This window comes from Genypterus blacodes, unplaced genomic scaffold (assembly GCF_046128005.1).
Source record: "Genypterus blacodes isolate CSIRO-AG114 ecotype Tasmania unplaced genomic scaffold, CSIRO-AGI_Gbla_v1 ptg000007l_1, whole genome shotgun sequence".
Taxonomy (NCBI): domain Eukaryota; kingdom Metazoa; phylum Chordata; class Actinopteri; order Ophidiiformes; family Ophidiidae; genus Genypterus; species Genypterus blacodes.
Window position 1 is genome coordinate 4,045,696 of NW_027466821.1, and position 16,505 is coordinate 4,062,200.

General features: G+C 41.4%; 1 protein-coding gene across 1 annotated transcript in view; it reads right to left on the bottom strand.

Annotated features, from left to right (window-relative positions):
* The window catches only part of sox5 (SRY-box transcription factor 5), a 173,618-nt gene extending 158,571 nt beyond the window's left edge, over positions 1 to 15,047 (bottom strand). Inside the window, exon 1 of the mRNA XM_076152371.1 lies at positions 14,848 to 15,047. The gene's annotated coding sequence lies outside the window, so the exon portion shown is untranslated. The remainder of the gene's footprint in view (positions 1 to 14,847) is intronic.
* Between the last annotated feature and the right edge of the window lie 1,458 nt (positions 15,048 to 16,505).

Genomic DNA, 16,505 nt, shown 5'->3' on the forward strand with positions numbered 1-16,505 from the left:
GGCTGTGCTTCTGGTGTGGGTGTGTGCAGCTGTGTGAATATGAAGCAGGGCAGTGCTGAAACACGTGGAAAGCCTTCCAATTTGGCAGCCGCAGTACTTGGTCTCATTTATAAAATGGCCTCAATTTTTTATGTTTCTTTCTAAAGAGCTCTGTACTCAATCCTCAACCTCCTGTCGCTGTGAAAGTCCATCAGTCTGGAAAAATTAACATGTAAATCTCACTAAAAGCCAGGAAGAAAAGGCTGCTACAGTGTACATCTTCTCACTTCAGAGTGACTTGAAGGAGCACATCCCTCAGTTCCTAAATCAACTGAATTGCCAGCGACCTACACTGACGTCCAAGCAACAGTGGCCTTGCGGTGCAGCTCGCGGCTCAAGAACAGAACGACGCTGCATCATTACTGATCACTTTATAAGGAAACGTGAAGAAAAGGGATGAAAGTGGATGATAGTATAACACCCGAGTCAGACGCAGCAAAACATAAATTATGAGAGAGACAACAGGGCTAGTCCAAGAATACTCAAGGCTAAGACTGTCTGCCCCGATTCTGTCACACAGAACAAAGAGACAGAGGGCAAGCAGGGACAATGTCACACTGTACACTACGGATACACTGAGTCATTACATTACAATGCTTACAGACACACACACTTTGACACGCTGTTTACTCCATCTTCCGTAACTAAGATGGCACCATAAATGTAACCAAACGATGAGGAAGTAGGTTGTTTATTTGTTTGTGTGTTTGTGTTTGTGTTTGTGTGTGTGTGTGTGTGTGTGTGTGTGTGTGTGTGTGTCTATGCTCCATCATGTCCCTCATCTGTCCAGAGACACTCGGCTCATCTGACAACAAATCAATGCTCTGTAAGGAGACTTTCACACACAATCTAATTATGTGGCAATGAGCGAAAACCAGGGGAAGTATGCTAAAACGCAAACACACACACAGAGACAACATTAAGCCAAGTACACACAGTGACAGAGGAAGAGCCAGGGTCTACGTGAAGTGCTACTCCTATCAAACACACACACAGACCTGTGCGCACACGCCTGTGCCTGTGCCTGCGCGCACGTGTGTGTGTGTACTGGTGAAGGTGATTTTGTCGGATAAAGTAGGGTCAGGGTTAACATAGATAATAAATCAGGCTTGTGTGGCCATTAAAACCGGGATATTGCTCAGACATTTGGGGAATCACCTATAAACTGTGGCTGCTCAGCTCCAAATGCTGACTCATCCAACACCGTCACAGTTCACTCTTTTGGTGTCAGCGCGTAATTTTGCCAGCCAATTGTCCTCGTCTATGCACCTTCACAACTTTTGCTTCCATTGTATGCCATTTCAATGCGACGTAGCTGGCTCTGCAGTTAAGACCAATTGATGCAGTTTCCACAAACACTTTTCCTGCCAACACCTCACAATAAAATAGAAAAATAAATAAATAGAAACTAGATTTTGATTAGATAAGGACAGTGCACTCCTCGTACCCCAGCTAAGGAAAAGTTAAAACGCATCCAAAATCTCATATAATAAATTATAATACAATGTATAGTCATGGTTTTGGCACGTTCCCTATATATAAACTGTGTCAGAGGCTGTGTGCATGTGTGTGTGGATGTGCACCTCTTACTATGTGAAAGGAAACAAAAGAGAAGATCATGACTGAGTTAAGCAACATGACAGCTGTCAGTTGAACCTATCTCAGGTCAGAAACACACACACACAGACACACAGGCACACACACGTCAATTACAAGCAATGGTGAGCTGAGCAGTAATGAGCCGTTTGGGTCACAGATTTGCTCCCTGCAGCCACTGTCAGCAACAGAGCAAAAATACAGAAGATATCAGCTGACACACAGACAAAGAAACATACAAACACAAACACACACAAACACACACAGTCCGCAGTCAGAAGTGTAGGAGTGCCTGGCAAACAACACAAAACATATAAAAATCTCGCTGCCAGGCTGCAAAGGCAAACACACATACACACCCACACACTAACAAGACACACCCACATCTACATTGCCATGGCTGTATGGGGTAATCATTCGTAGTTTTTGTTAATGCCATACCTATTGGCAAAATATCTTCAGAATTGAAAAGGATAGCAATTTAAATTATTAGTATTGTCATTATGAATTACTATTCAAATTATTGCATTTCATAAGAAATTCCCAATGAGTTTTCATAGAATGATGATAAATCACTCACTTTCTGGGGAGCTGGGGGAGACAAAGCTTTGCCAAACTTATTAACTTACTACTTATCAGCAGTACTACTTTGGAGAAGCCTAATATTTTTATTCAGTGGAGAAGATCTCTCTCACTCATTTAACACAAATATGTGCTAATGATCAGTCACGTGGCGATTATCACTGATGCTTAAGCGATTAATTCATGACCCTGTTAATGTGATGGACTTAAACAGCTGGTAACATCAGTACAGTCACAAAAGCTCACCAGAAGCTCAATATCCACACGCTCTGCCCTATGTGTTTGTTTCTCAAACCAGACCAGATCCACACCACCGGCATTCCCAGGAAGATTAAAACATTTCTGATACTGCTGGCAGAATATATTCATTCTGGACACGGAACAAGATGAGAAAGAGAGAGAGAGAGAGAGATATGGGGGGGACAAAAGAGAGGAAAGGGTGAGACAGGAAGAAATAAGAGGATGTGAGCCACAGAAAAGAATAGGGTATGGTAACAATGTAACAAAAGAAGAATAGAGGAAGAGAAAAACTAAGAGAGAACAAGCAATAGATGAACACAAAAAAGGCTGATAAAGTGTGTGTGTGTGTGTGTGTGCGCGTGCGTATTCATTATAAAAGTGTTCCGATTGTCTTGCCGTCCTATCAGGTGGCATCAAACCCATGTGCGATCTGGAGGGGGAACAACAAAGTGGATCCTGGGGCCTGCAGAAAGAAGCCTTTTTGATCGTGCTAATTAAAAGCCATTTTGTTTTAAACAAACAGACACAAGTCTAATTGGCTCTTTTCCATAAGAAAGAGAAGGATGTTGAAAGTGGAAGAACGCATAGGAGGGAGGAAGTGTGCGTGTGTGTGTGTGTGTGAGGTGGTGGTTGCGGTGTTAGATCAGAGGTAAGCTGAGCTCAACATGCACTGCTGTAGACACTAAAACACACACACACACTGTTTTACTCCCACCCCGTAGTAGACACATGCATGAACAATCTGAGTATAAAAAAAAAGTAAAAGAAAACAGGTGGAGATGACAAACTGGGGAACACGCACTCAAACCCAAACAAGCATAAAAAGTTAAACAGAAATGCTTCTTTGCTCAACATATGGCAGAGTTTCATGGATGTGGAAATCACAAGCACCTAACTGTGTCATTATTTTCTCTTTTAATAACAGATAATGTCAAATGATCAGTCTTTCTCTTGGAAAAAAGCAAAACATCAACTTGGTTTCAGTTGTGTTAAGGAGAGAGAAAATAATAAATACCACACAAGACGCATGCTCACTGGCTGACACACGATTCAATTCACTATAAATAGCAATAACAATAAATGCAAGTATTGGATTATTCAGCTAGTGGCCCCACACTTCAAAATACTAAAAAATGTGTGGTTGTGTGATGACACTCCAAAAGGGAGCTTAAATTTCATAACTACACAACCCTGCAGGAGCATTAAAGATAACCACACACTTGTATAAACATGTACATTCTTTCTTGTAAATACTTGTGAGAATGTAAGAAAGTTTAACACTCGATGCCCAGCTAGACTCATCTGAAGCTTGAGATGTTTGAGGGTGAACTCACATGTGTGCACACATATACCGTATGTGTACATGCACTCAACATATAAACACACACGCTAACACACATACCCACTTGGGGCTGAGCTGGGAACAGATTGTCTCCGTCCATCAATTTAGGCGGATTAGACTGGGCGGGTAAGACTCAATTAACTGGACTGGATTAGATTAGACTGGAGTGGTCTGTGCGCTGGATTGAACTGGAAATCAAGCCCCGCCAGTACACTGATATTTGTATTCCAGCACAACCATGTTCAAATTAAGGGAGCCTGTGTAAAGTGGAGAGTTTGGAGGACAGATTTGGTGCTTAAGTGGCTTCTCCCCATTTCAGTCAATTTCTCTGAAACAAGTGGCACACAAAGGCTATTTGAAAGTTGAGTGTTCTCTAACTAAGGTCAAGATTTAGTTTCTAGACCATCTAGCCAGAATGCTCCTGCTCCCAAGGTAGTGTGATGATGGGCTGAGTACCAGCTGCCGTGCAAACATAAGCATCCTGATTGCAACAAATTATGTACAGAATCACTCCACTCTCAAAGGAAATGCCGTTTCTTCTTATAGTATCAAAATTAAGACCCCAGAGAAGAATTTTAATAAGTGTGTTTGACATTTAAATGACAGATTTGGAGCCTAGTTCCTGAGTATTCCAAAATGGAAAAGGGGAGATGGACAGGCATGACAGGATTTGCTCTCACCGCTTCAGAGCTGCTAAGTACAAAGGCAAAAAATCAAACAGAATAAAACTATGATTTGGTGAACACATACACATCACTGCAGTACATCTACTAGGCATTCAATGACAATTGAGTACACAAGTGTACCAAATTCTTCTTGTGAGTACTGTGTGAAGTGTACCATACAAAGTACCACTAAATGCTACTCCTACAAATGACTTGACACAGTAGTAAACAAACTAAATTGTGTCATGCTATGTACTAAGACAAATCAGACATGAAAATATGCACAAGCAAATGCAAACAGCACCATGTCACATCACAAACACAAGTTGCTGAAAGAACACACAAGCATGCACACACACACACACACACACACACACACACACACACACACACACACACACACACACAGAAGTACACATCATCTTTTTTTGTCTGGCACAGAGGCCCAAAACAACACTAACACATTTGTATTGTGTTTACAACTATCGCAAAGGCGCAAGATGGTTGAATGGCAGAGGCGACAGGGGCCAATTTAAACAACATGCACAATACACTACATTAGCGCCGTGCTTCCCTGTCTGGCCGCAACACAAACATTCACTTATCTATATGATAATAGGCGAGAGCAGAGCTCAATGTGACAATAACAGTGAGAAGCAGCACAATACCAACCGCCGCCCACAGAAAAGAGTGATCTGCGATGTAATCTGGTCCATAGAGAACAAGAGAAAGGGAAAAATAAAAGACGAGAGAAACGCGCGTCTTTATGTGCGACACGATTTGGAGTTGGGTGGATTGACAATGAACCTGTCAACAACAAAGCAGACGTAAAAGCCTATTGTCGGGAAAGATATCTTTAGAGAGGATATTGATGCTGAAAAGATGATAAAATATGGGACACAATGTGAAACAGGAAGCATGAAAAGGCCTCAAGATCACAGTTGTTGAGAATATGATGGTAAATATGACACAGCTTGGATGGATTACAGAGTTTCTCTCACACATTGTATATCTGAACAGAACCTATGGGAAAGAAGTAGCAACATTGTATCGGAGCAGAGGTCTCAAAAAAGCCTGTCTGTTGCCCTTTAAAGCTGAGCGGTCCATCACAGGACAATAAGACACAATCAGCAGATTAAGACAGAGTGCGAGCGAACGAGGCAAAGGAGAAATCACAAAGGAATTGCTCTTTCTCTTGGCTCATATGATCTATTATTAATCCAATTTTGTGCAGACCCTTAAATTTTTTGGGGGGAGAAAAATCACATTGAGTAAATTAATGAGGTAAACGTAATGATCTGAGATGATCAAAGGATATCGGTGTTGGGCAAAGTATAGTCACCAATTAGTAAAACAAGCGCAGGATAGGGACTAAAATATGCACCGCTGCGCCTGATGAAAAGACAGGGTCAGAGAGAATGGACTAATTTCACAAATGAAATGATGTGCACCCAGACAGGCCCCGTGTGTGTGTGTGTGCGTGTGTGTGTGTGTTCCAGAAAGAGGGGGGTTCGTGTATGTGAGTCATGTTTAGATTCCCCATGGGTGTATGAGCGGAGAGAAACAGAGAGGTCCCATAAGAGCAGGAGGAGAGGAGCTGGCTTTACTTTGATAACAATAATAAGGTATTTCTCTCTTCTTTTTTTTGAACGCTGCATTGGCACAATGAGGACCGCCGCTCTCGTTTGATCCATGAAAGAAGCTTGTTAATGTTTTTTTTTATTTCTGAAGAGCACGATGCGCGGAGAACTGGCGGGGAAAAAAGTTTTGGGGAGTAGACGTCCTCTGTCCGACTTGGACTCCGTTTCATTAGCGAGGACTCTAGGGGTGTTTGCTTTTTGTCAGTTCTTGTTTGTTCGCTCCATTTTCAAGAGGGGGGGGGGGCTGCTTGACCGAAAGATCGAGTGCCATCATCGATGTAGTCTGGACTATTCATACACGCACAAACAGCAGGCAGTAACAGGAAAGAACATCATACTGTGAGTTCTTATGTAGGACTAATAAGTGTGGATGCGTAGGAGCTTATTTAAGATATAGAAGACTATCTATGTAGCTTACATGCATAGAGAGAGAACTTCCCATTGTATTTATAGAACAATGACTGTTGACCTGTTATGTGTGACAGGTGGGATTACGCAAGTATATAGTACATATAAGTATTTGACATATAGGGGCAAATGGAAAGTCAGTTAATAGGAGAAGCCTCAGTGATGGTGATTCTGCAGGCGAATGACAGCTTCAAAGGTTACCGCGACTGCTTGGAAACCAGAGTCGGGAAATTCTCTCTGGAAACAAACAGCAAAGTTATGGTGCAATCAATATCTCAGGGATACAGCAGTGGCACTGACAAATGGAATTACAAATTTAAATCCGTGCGGTATGTTTTGTTTGGGTTTTTTTTACTCGTGCAGAAAGCTCTACATCTGAGAAAGTAATTGTTGAGTCCTTGGTGTTCATCAAACCGTGCAAATATATCAGCATTTTATTGCTATGGTAACAAATCTTGGGTATAAGCACTCTAACATAGTATTAAAGATTAAATCCAAGTACATTTTCATAAATTAGGCCCCTAAGCTGTCTAGCAAATACACACTCACACACACAAGGCTACAAGTGCTAGCTCGCAGAAACCGAAGTTTATACACTGCTTGACTCATGGAGACTTTAGCAATATATTACACTTTACTCACAATCTCCTCCACTTTGCTCTACTGTTCATCCCGAATACCATCTTTTCCTCCTGCAGCACATACTGCAGTACCACTCTCCCACTCGCTCCCTATTCTTAAACCGATTTGCCACCTTCTACAACCAAATATTCTAACAGCTCACTTAGTAAAACCCTGCTTGAGAGAGTGTAAGCACGTGGCACAGCGCTCAATTTAATAACAATGGCTCACTTCGTCCTCACAGCACAGAGGAGACATGGAGGTGGTGAGAAACATATCGGGGAAAACATAATGGCTCCTTCTGATGAATTTTAATCCCGACCTCGAGAAAAGAAAACAGAGAGAAGGGCTATTTTAGTATTGTTTTTTCTATTCTAGTTTTGTATGTAGTGTATTCCTAAGCCTCTGTGTTCCTGTGTGTTAAAGGGAGACAATGTTAGGACAAGCCACTTAAGCCCATTAGTCTAATAATTCATATGTCTTGGCAGCACAGTCCTCAGCCTCATCCAAGCAAGACAGGGAGGGAGGGAGGGAGTGTGTGTGTGTGTCTGAGAGAGAGATAGATAGAAAGAGAGAGAGAGAGAGAGAGAGAGAGAGGGAAAGAGAGAGAGAAGACAAGATAGTAGCTGTAATAAAGACAGGTGTGGACTTTATAACTGATGCTAGATATAGAGACTGTGAAGAGGTGAATAGATGTAGATTCTATAATATGAGTTGAAAAAAGCAGAGCAGCTATTTTGATATGTTATAGCATATTTCAGCAGGACTGCCGGGAATAAACATAATAATACTACCTAACTAAGAAATATCATATTTGCAAAAAAAGTGCCAATGTTTCAAAAACCAAAAGTTTTGGACCTACAAACTCTAAACCCCAAACAGCAAGTGCAGTCTGGGCAGTGGGCGTCGACACAGACAAGGGCATAACTTAATTTTATTCAAACCCGCTATGGGATCCAGGGACATAGACAGGCCCCAATATATTACGTACTTACAGAACGGATATTTTGCGTTTTACGAGCAACATTTCAAAACACCCAGCTAAGCATTGCCAATTTCACTTAGCTTTTATATCGCGTCGCAATTCACATAAAATGGAAGCGCGTATTAATGAAATGGAGAGGAGACGGAAAGAAGGGACATGCTCCAGCAAGCTGCCACATGTTCAAGGATGTGTTTACCCTTTCCTCAGAGAGGGAGACAAGAAAGAGAGGGAGAGAGAAAGAGAAAGAGAGACAGAAACTTGCCTCATCAGTAGCATTGGGAAAATACCATTCAGAGACTGACAGATGTCTCCCTCTGTTTGACTCTTACCTGCATCTAACTATGGCCCTCACTAGCTGAGCCTGAGGACATGTGCACACGTACCGCTTTCATACACACACCTAGACGACACAAACCTTGTGTGCGCATGTGAGACAGCACGTGTGTGTGCGTGTGTTTATGTGTGCGTGTGTGGGTTGCATTTTCATCACTGTCAACACAAAGTGGAAACCAGTCCCTGATTTTAAAGTTTGAAAAAATATCAGCTGTTACCAAGCTTATCCATTCACAGTAACAAGTGAGGGCCAGTGACCACTTATAATGTGTTACTGTGAATAGTCGGCAGTGGCAAACCACAGCAAAGAGCATTGCAAAAAGTTACAGCTATGGGAATTTATTATGACCTGGCAGAAATTTCAGCCTTTTGTAAAATTGAACATGTTTTATGGAAGAGTTGGGACAGCCTATGATTTCGGCTAATCACTGACCTTTGCTTTATGTCAATGCGATGTCAAAAAGTTGCAACGTCGATCACATTGTGCAGGCCTAGCAGATGCTCTTTCAATGTGTCTCTGCAAAATGTCCTGAAATGTCATATAAAATTAAATGAATAGAAGAGATTAGAAGGAAATGCAACATGTTGAAAATCAAAGTAAAGTAATTTGACCTTTCCCATTTGTTCATGCATAGATCAGCTTTAGATCTCCCTAATGGAGAAAAATTATTATTGCTCAATAATGTAGGTCAGGTCACCCCTAACTAATGGTGTGAGCAAACACTGTTCAATAAAAGCAATGGTTCAGTACTTTGTATTAGCAGTGAAAAGGTATGGCTGGAGCATCTCTAACACACTCACACACAGCTCCCCACACACACACAAACACAAGCATAAAAGCACATGAGCACAAGCACAGTTTCAGAACACAAACTGACAAGGAAGTCTCTTCGGATTTTAACAACTACGACTTTCATGACATCAGGCATCACATCACTCAAACTGTAACATGGAAGACTAAAGTTTGTCTCTTAACGAACAAACCAGCATGTGGAACTTTCCACAGACAAGTCACACAGGCACACACTCGCACACACAGTGCTAAAAGCCATAAAGGCAGGCATTAGCTGGCAGGACGCCGAGGCATGTAAGGCTCATTAGAACGGAAACACCAGGACAGTTCTATACACACATGGGGTGTGAACCGTAATGGAGGCTCATTACAAGGTTATGTACAAATACATGACATTTGAGGAGATAGACAGTATGTTGACAGAAAAGAAATATAGATATAAATAGTCAGGGTAGGCTAATATAAAGACATTGTTCTTGAGGAACTGCATGATTCTTTTAAAATCAACTAACTTTTGCAGGTGAGGAATTCCGAGTTATTGACAATTTCTAAATGGATTTACATAAAGAGCACCACCATCCTTCTTCAATTGTGTTGTAAGAAATGAACCATTAACATATAATGGTTACACCACCTGCTGTTCATAGTTCTGGATACATTTCATGTACACATCACAATTGTTAAAACTGATCTGTGCAACATCAGCAAAACAACAAATCAAATTCTGCTTCCGGCCCCAATAGTGTACCTGTACGGATGATTAACCAGCTAATTTGACTTAACTTTTTAAACTAAAATAAGACTTTCACTTTTACTTTCACTTGTGCTAGTTGTGTCCACACAATGAATGAAATCCCTCCACCACAGTGTTCATTGTAAGGGATAACTTGTGTCAAAACCAATCTTCAAACCATCAAACTAAACATCAGCCTTGTTCTTGAAATACTAGAAAGAAATTGTTTCTAAACTGACTCTTGGATACCCCAGACAACAACAACACTGTGATGAAGTTCCAAATTGTATATCTCAGTTAAATTGTGTCTATTTGAAATGTAGAGCACCATAAAGCACCACCATCCCTCCAGAACTACATCTCTCCCTTTCCATTTCCCTCTCTCTCTCTCCTTTACCCAGCCAGCGACGCCGCAGCTCTCTGCAAGGCAGCGTGGTGATTGGCGGAAAAAAGCCTCCCTCAATTCAATCCCTAATCCCCACAACGCTTTAAAGCATGCGAGCGTAGGAGGACTGGCGGCAGGTCTCTCGCTCGCTCCCGTTCTGGATTTTATTTTCGCTTTGCAGTGGTGGCGAGGACGGGAGGAGGAAAGAAGAGAAAGGTGCTTGACCGTCTGCGCTGCTGTGCGCTCTGCACCTTGGAGAGCCGACTCACAGCCGACGCTGTAGCTGCACAGGCTCTGCATGGTGGGGGGTATTTTTCTGTCTGTGTATTGACTTACCAGATACTGTGTTGTTGAGAAAACTGCCTCTCCTTTTCTTTCTTTATCCCTCTCTTTCTCTAGCCGTCTCTCCCAGGGAATGGTAGAGAGGTGATGGAGGTCGCGGAGGCTGCTGCTGGTGATGATGGTGGTTTGGATGTTTCCATTGATTTGTGTCGCTTCTGACTCTCCCTGTCTTTCCCACTCTCTCTTCACTTCACTCACACACACACACACACACACACACACACACACACACACACACACACACACACACACACACACACACACACACACACACACACACACACACACACACACACACACACACACACACACACACACAACACCAGGGTTTGGGCATATTACTCAAGGCTGAAGCACCCAAAGGAGGAGACATCAATTTGTTTCCTCTACAGCACAGGCACTGCCACTGAGCCAAAGCAGCTACCTACAGTTCAGCAGGCCAGTCTGGGTGTCCAAACTCAATCCAAAACAATTTGGCAACTCTGACCCCAGAATGGAACAGAGCGTAACCAACATAGTTTATCCACTTTTGTACAACCAAACATGGAGAGGATTCATTTATTCAAAGTTTTACTGTTACATTATGGTCCAACAGTTTTCTTTCTCCAGCTGAGTCAGATTATAACACTGTGGGAAGCAACAGCTGTAGAAAAAGTAGTAATAGTTTACATTCTTAACTTTTCATTCCAATAAGATACATAAAGAATAAAGGGACAGCTGAGTGACAACTGTATTTTCTAAAAGAAAAGCTGTCACATATATCTAAAGTTATTATTACTAATAACAATTGAAATAACACATTTTCGTCAGAATGGGACAATAACCTGACCTGCACAGCGCTATAGAGAGGCTACTTTGCATGTTCTGTACCTACGAACATACAGTGTATTTCATAACGATTTTCGGTAAGAAAACTTTTGAATAAATCAGTTATTAAGTAAAGACATACAAACACTGCAATACACAAGGTAGAAGCTCAAAAAATGGAAAACGAACTTTTGTTTAACAAGACGCCCATAAAACGTAAATCAATAAAGTTGAACGAGAAACCACCTGTTCGCTATTTAATTACCAAATTAAGACTCCGCAGGAAGATTTATAAGTTACAACTCGGCTTTAAATTCCGCAAAAATACTTTGGGGTGCCTAAAAATAACAATTAAGAGGCGTTCGTCGACACTTTAACCGAGTTTTAGCGATAAACAAGAGGATACTTACATCTGCTCGCGAGCGCCTCCATGCCAACTACCGCGACGCGCGATACATGTGACGTCATCAAAGGGGTCAACGTTCACGTTCTAATTGAAAGCACGATTAGACTAAAACATGTTTCTCATATCAATATGGAGCAATTGTTATAAACAGTTCCAAGATGTAATTTCAAAATACACAGAGCTCACTTCATTTAGGGTCAGCAGGATGTTGCTTGGTCTTTTGATAGACAACAGCGTGATACATTACATACATTAACCTTTTTAGTTACTACCTTTTACTCCGTGAAAATGGCAGTAAGCCAAATAAAACTCTCGCTCTCTCGCTCTCTCTCTCTCCCTCTCTTCCCTCGCATCTATGTATGCTTGTTCATCCCTAATGTGTGTTTTGTTGCCTACTGTACCTTATAAATGCCACAGCATGCTTGTGCAGAGGAGGGAAAGGGCTCAGAGGCAATCGGCACAAGCGTAAGGGCAGAGTGGACAAGCTTCAAAGGCTGTCACAACTATATTATATGCTTGATCCCTGTCCAATTCACTTCCACAGTTCAGTAGATAATGTATGTTAAAGCTGGAAAAAACAAAGACTCAGACAATTTCTCAGTCTAAAGTTAGCTCACACAAGAGGCTTTGTCTCTGTGTGTGTGTGTGTGTGTGTGTGTGTGTGTGTGTGTGTGTGTGTGTGTGTGGGTGTGCGTGCGTGTGCGTGTGTGTGGTGGAGAGAAAGAGGGGGTCATACAAGGGAATGTCTAAATAGAATGACCGCATAGGTCAGGTTTGACACACTTTATTATTCATTCGCTGTCTGTACGCAGCTGCGCTTAGCCCATCAGTACACACACACACACACAAACACACACACCCGCTTACACACACACAAACTCCCTTAGGTGCGGCTTTTACTGTGCATCTGCGCCTGGACGACGCACAAATGTCAAGAGCAATAACTGGGATGTCACTCCAAAATTCCCTCTCCTGTTCAGTGTTTAACAGATAGGTAGCTCAGGGAACTCTCTCTCTCTCTCTCTCTCTCTCTCTCTCTCTCTCCCTCACCGCAAAAATATGCTACCACTCTGGTCAATTTAAAGTAGCTCAGTTCAATTGAACATGTAGAATAAGCATATATTATCTGGAGATGAAAAATGACTACAGGTGTTGTGGAAAGTGGAATCAGGTAGGATGCATTAAAAAAAATGCCCCAATTGTACAGTGGCTCTTATTGTATTAAGGCTCAACTGGGACTCGATGCTTCCTACCTTTTGTGTACCACTCCCTTTCCCTATTTCCCTTGTGTTGAGGTCTGGTTATTTGGATCTTGTTCCTAAATTTGTATGTAAGTCTTATACAGTAGTTTCTGTTTTGGTGTGTTTTGGAATGTTTCCAATATCAGTGTGGGTCTGTACACTTCAAACTATAATGGCCTAATTAGTTTATGGAAGCTATAATTCAAAATCACATGGACTTTATTTACTGTTTCACTGATGTTAGTTTGTGTTTCTATGTATGGGAAGGATATCTGTCACAAAGACATGAAGGAACACAAACACAAAGCTCTCACTGACCTCTCTGTTATGTCCATCCATTCCACTGAAGTAAGTCCATTTTTATGTTGCCATGTAACACCTATTATCTGTTCAAATTTCCATCAAGAATGATATGTTTGACGTACAGTAATTAATTCCGAACATAAAAATATATTATATATATTATATTTATAAGCACAAATTATGTTATCATTATAGAACAACAATACTGTAAAAGTCAATGTTATGGTTTTTTTGTGATTTTCTCCGGCATTACATTACATTACATTACATTACGATCATTTGGCAGACGCTTTTATCCAAAGCGACTTACATTACCACCCTTCGCAGAGGGGGGAGCAATTGAGGGTTCGGTGCCTTGCTCAGGGGCACCTCGGCAGGGGCTCGAACCAGCGACCCTCCTGTTCCCAAGCGGAAGCACTACCCACTGAGCCACTGCCTCCCTCCGGCACTAAGAATAGCCGCGATTGCCTTTGATATTATGAACAAGAACAAAAGGCATTAATGTATACACATAGAGGGAGAGAGAGAGAGAGGGGAGAGGAAGAGAGAGAGAGAGATGGTAATGCTTGTGATATTTGGCTGTAACTGCTTTGAGTATCTAGTATAGCTACCTTCCGCTCAGGATCTGGCAGCCTGTGCCACACCCCTGGGGGCTGTAGCTTAAGAGCCCAGCCAAATGACACCCAGCTGGGGTGACAAGGCAGGGCCCTCCACCCTCCCTCGTAGAACAGAGGGGCCCCCCACCACCAGCATTACTGCTGGCTTTGAAGACAGGGGACCCATGATCAAATCGACAACAACGGCCGACACCAAACAGCTTGTGAATTTATTGCATATACAACGATCTATCAAATTCTCATTCCGATTTTTTCCAGTTTAATTGCAGTTGCGTCACAGTGCCATGAAACAAAGTCAGCTCACTGCACCACTAAATCACCCCACTTGTATTGAAAGGAAATGCTCTTCATATAGTTCTGGGTTCAAGCAGATTAATGGCCCCTGGAGAAACAGTTTATAAATTGTTGTGAGGATACTTCAACTTCAAGACTCAGTGTGTCATTATTACATATTTAAAATGCTTAAGATGTTTATTATGGGCTTTGCTTCATGCCTGCATCTCTCCAACTCGCTGTACAGAAAAGACGCATGTCATACATACACGCACGTGCACACAACCCACACACACAAGAGAGATTGAATTAAACAGACGTCTGAGCACTGCTGTCTACAAATTCTGATGAAACCGTATGCAAACTGCGGCACTGTTTCAGACAAAACTATCACCAATTTAACACCAACAACTGCTGTTTATTTATTTCTTTATTATTCTGTCAAATTCAGACTAAACACCCAGCAGAGAAGAATCAAATATGTCAACAGTCTTACCTTCAGTCCTTTGCTCGCCTCTGTGGGCTGTTGATCAAATATAGCTCAGCCTTACCCACCCTCTAGTGACCGAATACAAACACTGCAGGTCCAACAGGCTCCAGTTATGAGGAAGCAACTTTTCACTTCAGTTTACATTTCTATTTCAGCCCATATACGCTCAGCTAGACAAATGCATCACGATAGATCCATCTGCTGGCTGTGGCTATTCCAAGCCTGAGAAATGACAGAGAAATGCAGGAAGTCGTTGGAACATAAACAAGGCGCAATGGAGGAAGCAAGGGTCAAGGCGGTGCTTCCTGTTCCAAACCACCTCTGTGTTTCTGACAGCTCCCACTAGCCTGCAGGGACACAGTGAAGCAGAAACAACTAACATTAACATGACTGTTAATTTTGTAATTTCTCTGATTATTGACCAAAATAAAAAATCAAATGTTATATATGCAAATAAGGATTAATGCCAGTATATGTTTGACAAGCATGAGCCTATAAGTAGAATTTATCATGCTGTCATAGTTAAACCTATATATATATATATATATATATATATATATATATATATATATATATATATATATGAGAAGGTATATTAACATTTACATTGTTCTAATTAAATAGTTAAATGACAATATTAATATTAACAATTCACAATAAATATCTAAAAATAACAATTTACTGTTATGGGATCTTAATTCACATCAATAAATTGCTGAACTTCTTGAACAACTGCATTGTGATATGAGTTACACAGTTTACCTTTAGTCCCCTACTTAGCAGGGGACATGAAATACAGCACATGAAAGACACAAGCCTCTTTTGTTATTTAGTTTGCAAACATCACACTATAGCCAGGGTTGCTTTCCTGTATTTAATTAATATTTTGCAAATGAATTTGACCTAACAAGTACTCAATATTATTTTGGGGGTTAGATTTGGGGGTTAAACCTGCATTGTCAGATGTCCAGTTTGGATTAAAATCATTTGCAGGCCTTACAAAACAGCAGCATCTGGCCAGTGCTATTATATCATATCATAATGAATTCATAATCTGGTATTATTTAAACATTTGGTATTATTCTCAAATTCAATTACAGTAGTGTCACAAGTGTGATGAGTTCAAAGGTTTGACGGATCTGACAGAGTTTAACCTTTGTGCCTTTGTTTCTGAGTCTGAGCCTCTAAAAACACCAAACATTCACATCATGTTACACTGAATAACCTAATTCATAATGCGTTGACTCATTCTGTCTTTTCCATTTCCCTTGTCCTTCACTATAGAGCCAGCGCTGCCCACGCTACAGTTTGGATCACAATGCTCACTTCATTCCAATCAAATCTTATATCAGCACTTCAGAGAGGATGCAGTGTTTCCAAATTTAAGGGAAGACATATGGTATACATGCGAATTATGTCAACCGACTTAGTGTAGTGTGTACACCAGCAGCATCTGTATCTTAATAGTCCATCAGCAGTGGTGAAGGGAGAATGCGAAAGCTCTGAGGGATTTGGGAGAAAGGATATGATTGCATTTATGTCCCATCAAGCAGCTTGCTGGATCTAGGGGAATGCCTAATATACGTCTGTATTTGGTCGCCAGCTTACATCTGTCTGCTTATGGATGTATGACATCAAAACTATTTTTTTTAAAAGGGCGTCTC